Here is a 7,500-nt window from a genome sequence, read left to right as displayed (position 1 = left end):
TTTAGTTACTTATGCCCCCCCCCCCCCCCCAATGCGCACACACGCACACACATACAACAAAAACATCACATTACACTTGTTATTACAGAACAGGTGCCTTTGCATCTTCTATTTTGCATTAAATGTTCAGACTTCAAGCTCTATTATGCAAATGGCCTCTTTCCCCTGGAAACTATAATCTCTTCTTTCTGGGAGGAGGTAATTAATATTTTCTGGGACTACACAGTGAAAAAGATCTTTTTGTCTAATCTCTAGACACTTCTTTGCCAAGGCAATCACAAAGTACATCTGGGCTTCAAGCACAGGGTTCATCTGGGCTTCAGTCAGTTGTCAGTAGAGCAAGGAATCTCATCCTCCTAAACAGTTCACGAATGCAAAGTTCTTCAGTTAACACCAGTGCTGCTTTTTAACCTCCAAAAAGGCGAAAAATATCAGCCCGTAGCTATGTTATGCCATCTCAGAAGAAAGAAGCACCAGTTGAGCTGAAGTCATTTGAATTAGTTCTATTACAATATGCTGACCCGCATTCCAGACTACTCAAAGACAGATGCAGATATCTTGTGCACTGGCATGGTTGTCATATTGACCAATGCAAATGAGTCGTTAGTAAGGGAATGTATTAATGAGGTACTAATTACCAGGATAGAAGATCTCCGATGTGAAGACTTTGAAGTCAAAGTCAACGTGAAGTCAAAGGCAAGAAAGTTTCAACACCTGCCTTCAAGAAGGGACAGGAGATTGGATATAAACAGGTCAGATCACTGGCTGGACAGGGTGCCATATATGTTAGACTCAACAAGAACAGGAATGTAAATGAATACATCAGTGATAACTCAAAGGATGAAGAGAGCCCCTACAGCTGCAATGCAGCACCTGATGTTGTTACATGTATTCCAGAGGTATCTTCAGAGCCTCTGTTGGTGGATGATAAAGGTGATGATGATACCAAAATAATGAACAGACTGACAATGATGTTTCCAACCCACCCTGACTCGTATCTTCAGGAAGTTGTTAAGGATTCAATTGATTTAGCACATGCCGTTGACACGATTATCAGTGATGACAAGGGTAAGTGAAAAAACTGTTATTAATGTGTGATATGGGGAAAGCCTAGGAAAAAAACCCAGGGATACTCAGGATCTAAATGGCATACAGGTGCAAGAGTTAAGGGGGTTAAAAATTCGTGATTTGGAGTCTAGGGGATCTGGAAAGACAGTTAATGTACCTTTACTTTCATGGGTTGTTAGATTATATACAGTAGTTAGAATCTACAATGTAATATTTCTGCAAGGTAATTTTTGTAAAGGTTGCAAATAGGAAATTGTCTGTTGGCTGACCATTAGTACCATTAATGTTTGGCATGGAATTATGTGGGATTTATATTTGGGGCGAATCTTGTCAACAGAGAAGATTTTGTTGTATGTTGACAAGTTGAACAGATTTTTTCTTCGGCCATTAGTTCAGTTTGTGTGTCAGACCTTGGTTCCCTTGGCTGCTGTAAACAACTTTGTTCAAGTCAGTCGTTTTACAGTTCTCCTCTTATATTTGAACCATCTGATTCACCCCTCATGGTCCCTATAGAAGTTGTTTAAGTTTGGTTGTCTGGCTATGTTCCCTTCATAAGATATGAATTTTCCTTTTTCTTTTCCTTTTTTTTTTGGATGATAGCAAATGCATCACAATGTTTACAATATAAATTAATACCAACATTACACAATTCCAATGCAACTATTTACCTATTCTTGTAATAAAGTTCCTCTCTATTGATAAGCATTTTCCTTCTGTTGATAATTTTTCAGCCAAGGAATCACTTCATGAACCAGCCTCACTGCCTGGGAAATGTACAGCTACCTGCAGACCAAAGTCTGTCCTATCTGCCTTTCAAGAAAAAATAGCTGACAATTCAGGACAAGACTACCCAATCCATGTGAAAAGAGAAGGTGACTTATTCAAGCAAGTGACATTGATCTATAAAAGAGCAAGTATAAATGATCTTAAGAAAAGACCAAATGTCACATTTGCAGCGAGTAACCTAAAAGAATTGGGTTCTGATGCTGGAGGACCTACAAGGGAGTTTATGCACTTGGCCATGACAGCGTTGCTTGAACAAGAAGTCAGTGGCTGTTTGCTTTTTACTGGAGATGTAGACCATTTGATTCCTGTACATAATTGGGACCTCCTTGATGATGGTGCATTTATAACTGCTGGAAAAGTAGTGGCACATTAAGTTTTGCGTGGAGGACAGGGATTTATTGGGATGTCTCCAGCTGAAGTAGCGTACATTGAAACACATGATTTGGACAAAGCCCTTATCAGTACTTGTATTGAAGATGTCCCAGATATCGATGTCAGAGAAACAATATCTTTAATCCTTACGTTTACTAAGATCAGTTGCCAAATTTGAGGATTCAGGACCCTGCTGTTCTGGACCTTCTTAATGATTGTGGAGTGGTTAACCTGCAAGAGTACAACAGATATAAGGCTGTACAGAAGATCTTACTGCAGCAAGTAATTATCAAGAGAAAGAATGAAATCGAAGATATCGTGAAAGGCATGGATAGTCTTTCTCTGTTGTCATTCCTAAAGAGTCATCCGTGCATCTCTCCATTGGTGTTTACAAAGAAAACTGAAGCAACCCCCTCAGTTGAAGAAGTTCAAAATTTGATAGTGGCTGAAGACAACACCTCACTTACTGGTAGTCAAGAAAGAGCCTTGGATTTTCTTAAGGCATATGTTGCCAACCTTGGAAGTAGAGCTGAAGGTAATCTTTGTTATCTAACCTAGAGGATATGGGGCAATTATTCATTTTCAAGTGCACTGACAGTGTAGCATTTGCTGATAAATGTTATCCCACCAAGTGAACTCGTAATAAATCTGCATCAGTAGATTGCAAATTCTATACAACTGTGTCATAGTTTGTGATTCAACATGACTACTGAAACTATTCGCAATTGGCTTTATGATGCCCTATAACACTTTCGGGCATTTTAACAGGAAAGTTTTGGCAACTTATGCCTTAAGGATATGATTGGGAAAAATGCATTTCATTGCAAAAGTACACAAAATTATAAAATAAACTGGTGTGAGGAAAAAAGTGCTGTTTTGCTCTGACATTTTGAAAACTGTAATGTGTGAAAAGTGTTGAATAATGATGTTCTGTTAAATTAAATTCCAGGAAACAGTTTTTGTCCAGAAGCACTAACCCCACTGCAGGAATTTATTCATTTCTGTACTGGGACACCTTACATCCCATCCTATCTTGGAGAGAGAAAGATTTCTGTTGGCTTTGCAAGAGATCCAAGGGCTATTTATCCCAAAGCAAACACTTCCTTCTGGAAGCTACAGCTGCCTACTTGTTATACCTCTTTCCCTGCATTCACAGAATCATTTGACAAATGTATTGAAATTGAAGGGCGGGGGTTTATGATTGCTTAGATCTTGGTGCAAGTCATGAGTGGATTGTTACAGAACCAGAGATTGTTATAGTTTATCCAACAAGATTACATCGATTTCATGCATTAAACTTTGCATATCACAAATAGTTGTTGTTAAAAAGTAGCGATAGAGACAGATTGGACAAGAGCAGTGATATCAATTCTGAACTGCAATTTCAAGGATAACTACTGCATTACTTTGCCATGAAAATGTTATGTTTTCACAATGTTATTTAAGAGAGAAGCTGGATCTGGTTTGGCTTAATTAACATTTGTACTTGAGTTTAAGGTAAGGTTATAAAATTACTATGGTTTCTTTCAGTTACAAAATTTAAAATAATTGTTATTGTTGATAGCAAGTAAAGGAACCCCCCAATGCATGGAGGTTGTTACGTCCAGGTGGGAACGATCTTTCAAAACACATTGCAAACCCTTACACTTTGATGTTATACAATGTTATGTGAAGTTTGTACACCTACTACAGCTCGTAAGATGTCTGATTCACCTATATAGTAAATATACTTAATTAAAAAGGAGTTCATTTGGAGTCTGGTTCAGTTTTTTTGTTGTAAGTGAGTAAATTATTCACCGTGACTCTCTACTGATACCTAATTAGAGTGAAAATCAAAGTCACAATGAATTTGAACAGACCCAAGACTATTTTTCAAGGAGCAATACCATTTTTCCAAGGACTTGTTTCCCTCAGAATGCAATCCTGAAACATATGTTTCGCACAAGAGAAAGCAGTACGAATACTAAATAGGATCACCTACCTAGCGAGATTCACTTTCACAGTTTTTGTGTTAATCAACCATTGTTCACTTACCATGAGTAAGTGAGTAGATGTAAGGTAATATGGGCATCATGTGTGTTTCAAGTGAGACCATCTGTCACTCTTCGTCTGGTCAAAAATGGAGAAATTTGGTTCTTGGCAAAGAAGGCCCGGAGCCTAGACTGTTGCCATGGCAACGTCATAGGAGGTATTATATCTGTAGATTACTGTTGACAAGTTTGTATGACTTCAGTGAAATATTTCTAATGATATCCGTGCTTTTGTGTTTTGTGACTCCATTTTTTAAGTGAAAACATGAATGCGCCATTCTTTACTCTCTTTTAAGGGCCTTTGGAATAGATGGTTTTCACTCACGTGACTTGGCAGCCATATTGGTGTACAAAACAATACAAAATGTATACATGGACTATGCATAAAAATAGAGTTTGGTTCCCAAAGGAGAGAACGTCTTTTGTTCTTGTACACCAACGTGGCCGTTGTGACGTCACGTGAAAATGATCTATAAGCAAACATAATTTTTTTTATTTCATAGGCACTTAACGTGGGATACAGTTTCATACTGGGCAAGAAAAAAGACAGTTTTTTGCCACGTAACTGGGCCTCCCTTCACAGTAGTCAAGTTGAATTTGCGTCTAATTATATTTAGAAAATAGATGCTAGCATGCATCCTCAGAAAGGTCAAAGTGTACAAAAGTCAAAATTATGAAATATGTTCCACTGTTGATAACGAGCCACATTAGCATGAAAAACAAACCTTGCATTTTGTTACCTTTTTTCTGCACATTGTGCACTAAAAACTGCACTTCTCTCAGCCAATTATAATTATCGAAACAAACAGTACATGTACAGAGTAGGGATTTGCATCTTTCAGGTGTAGAGTCGAGTAATTTTAACCGTGCAGATGAGTTCAGTAAGTTGTCAGCTAAAGGGTGACTGCTTCAGTTATTGCTACCATAATGAACACTCTGTTGCATTTTCATGTCAGCCTTTCGAAAAAGTCTAGAGCATCCTTATAGATGTCAACTCCAAATGCTTGTGACTCTCTTAAGGGATTGATGGTTGACTTGAGTTGCTGAAGCACATCTGAGGAAAATGGGCTCTGGATATCATTAACTTCTACAGCCCCATGCTCTTCCAGAGGTACTGGTCCTTCCGGGTCAACACCGTAAAGGTCTATATTAGGTTGCAGCTCTGCCTCTGTTTCTGCCATTGTGATGTCGGCATTGTTGCGTGCAGCAGAACCATTGACCCACATTCTCACTGGGGTCCAGTTGTTTTCAGTGGGAACAGGCCTCAGATTTGAAGCGGCTTTAAATTCATTTAATGCAAAGTTTATTCTGGGCGTGAAAACGTAATGTAAAAGAAAAAGATGAATGGGATCGTTAACATTGAGGTATCCATTGTCTTCCAGAGAGTAGAAAACGCAATAAAACAGAAAAGTCACGCATCGAAACACCTCACGCCAAAGTCTTTCAATTCTTTGGTTCCTTGTTGAAGGTCCTGCTATAAAGCTACCTCTGTTGTCTCCTCTTACTTGGGTCATGTATTGAGCAACACCAATGTTTTCCCCACCGTGATCACCACGGACACGAGAGGGCCATCCAAATTCTCGTGTTCCTTCGAGGAACAAGTTCAAAACAGTAACTGAGTAATTGTTGGTGGCACAGTTCAAATATATTATCATGCGAGAAAAGCCATCGATACATCCATGTACAACGTACCCCCAACGAATAAGAGAGTGATGGCCATCGATGTGCCACAGCGAATTAGGCCACGGTACGCTATAAACTCGCCTTGTTATCACACATGCCCAGCGAAGAGCAGTGTTTTCTGGGTCTACTCTCGTTAAGCTTGCCCTGACGCGGTCACGCTGAAGTCGAAGTCCAAGAGATCTTAGGTGCCCGATGATATATGACTGCCCTGTGGTAGATCCATGGCGTGAGATATAATCTTCGATTATATGATCTAGTTCTGCGTCTGTCATGTCAGAAAATTTTGAAAGACCTTCCATGCCATACTCCTTTACACGTCTGTTGATTATCCAGCAAGAAACATTTAGCATTTTCGCAATGTCAGACCACGTAACACCAATCCCCCTCAGTTCTTCAAGAACAATTGGTGGTATATTGAAGAAGGGCCTCCCACCCCATTGCTCGAAGTGGATGGTATTCCCAAATCTACTGCACTTGTTGTCCTTCTTGCAATATCGACAACTTGCTGCCACAAATGTTGATGAATCTCGCCAAAACATTCGCAAAGTTCTAGAAACAAAGACTGCTGTTCGTCGGCGCTATCCGCAATATCACGAATGACGGACAGAGCTAGCTCAACACCATTAAATGCATTGGCGGCAATGGGATACGTGGTTTCATCGATGGCTAGCTCACATTTATCAAGTAAATTAAGCAAACAGGACGCAAGACTTTCCCAATCGATCTCCGCCATTTTGCAACAGCATAAGTAACCAAGCCTTTCAGGCCGCTCAATCCTAATATGGAGATATCGGTAACGTGTGGGATCGAATGGATATTGAGGGGAATTATCAAATGAATATTGAGGTCAGGTTATCGAATGGATACTGATGTAAATTATCGAATGAATATTGTTATGATATCGAATGGATATTGTAGTAAATTATCGAATGGGTGAGAGAAAATTATCGCACGAATATTGAGGTATATTATCGAATGGACCTGACCGTAAATTATCGAATGGATATTGGGGTGAATTATGGAATGAATATTGAAGTAAATTATCAAATGGATACTTATGTAAATTATCGAATGAATATTGATTATCGAATGGCTATTGTAGTGAATTATCGAATAGATATTGAAGGAAATAATTCAGCAAATACTTAAAAGAATTTGTTGAATTTTGCTACATGTGAATCAAATATATATGCCACAAAAACGAATCTATAGCGGTTTTATTTCCAATATGTATGATATATTGAACGTATATAAGCCCTGTCGAATTTTGCTACATTTCGGCAACCATACTATTGCATACAAACACATTAATATTGGCTCATAACCTATCGAAAAAAAAAACTACTGTTATTGACAAAAGATTTTACCTCTATGTAAGAGAGCAGTGAACAGGAGTAAAAATATTTTTCCCTATGCCGTGTATTCTGATAACACTGGCCAAACAAATGATCTAATTTGAAGGGACGGGTCGAAATACCCTGCCAGCAGAGTCTCTTTCCATCTTCCAAGATAATTCGGGAAGAGGAAAAAAGGACTCTGCTCACCTCTTCCACATTCTTTG

The 7,500-nt window shown here is 38.8% G+C and overlaps 1 protein-coding gene and 1 pseudogene across 1 annotated transcript in view; both read right to left on the bottom strand.

Annotated features, from left to right (window-relative positions):
- LOC137983407 (neuropeptide SIFamide receptor-like) overlaps positions 1–7,500 on the bottom strand; it is a 15,249-nt gene that overhangs the window by 7,005 nt on the left and 744 nt on the right. The gene's annotated exons all lie outside the window — the stretch shown is intronic.
- LOC137981650 (uncharacterized) lies at positions 5,204–6,672 on the bottom strand (annotated as a pseudogene).

The sequence above is a fragment of the Montipora foliosa genome, chromosome 13 (assembly GCF_036669935.1).
Source record: "Montipora foliosa isolate CH-2021 chromosome 13, ASM3666993v2, whole genome shotgun sequence".
Taxonomy (NCBI): Eukaryota; Metazoa; Cnidaria; class Anthozoa; order Scleractinia; family Acroporidae; genus Montipora; species Montipora foliosa.
The sequence above is the reverse complement of the archived record's forward strand: the minus strand, read 5'-3'. Positions and strand labels throughout refer to the sequence as shown.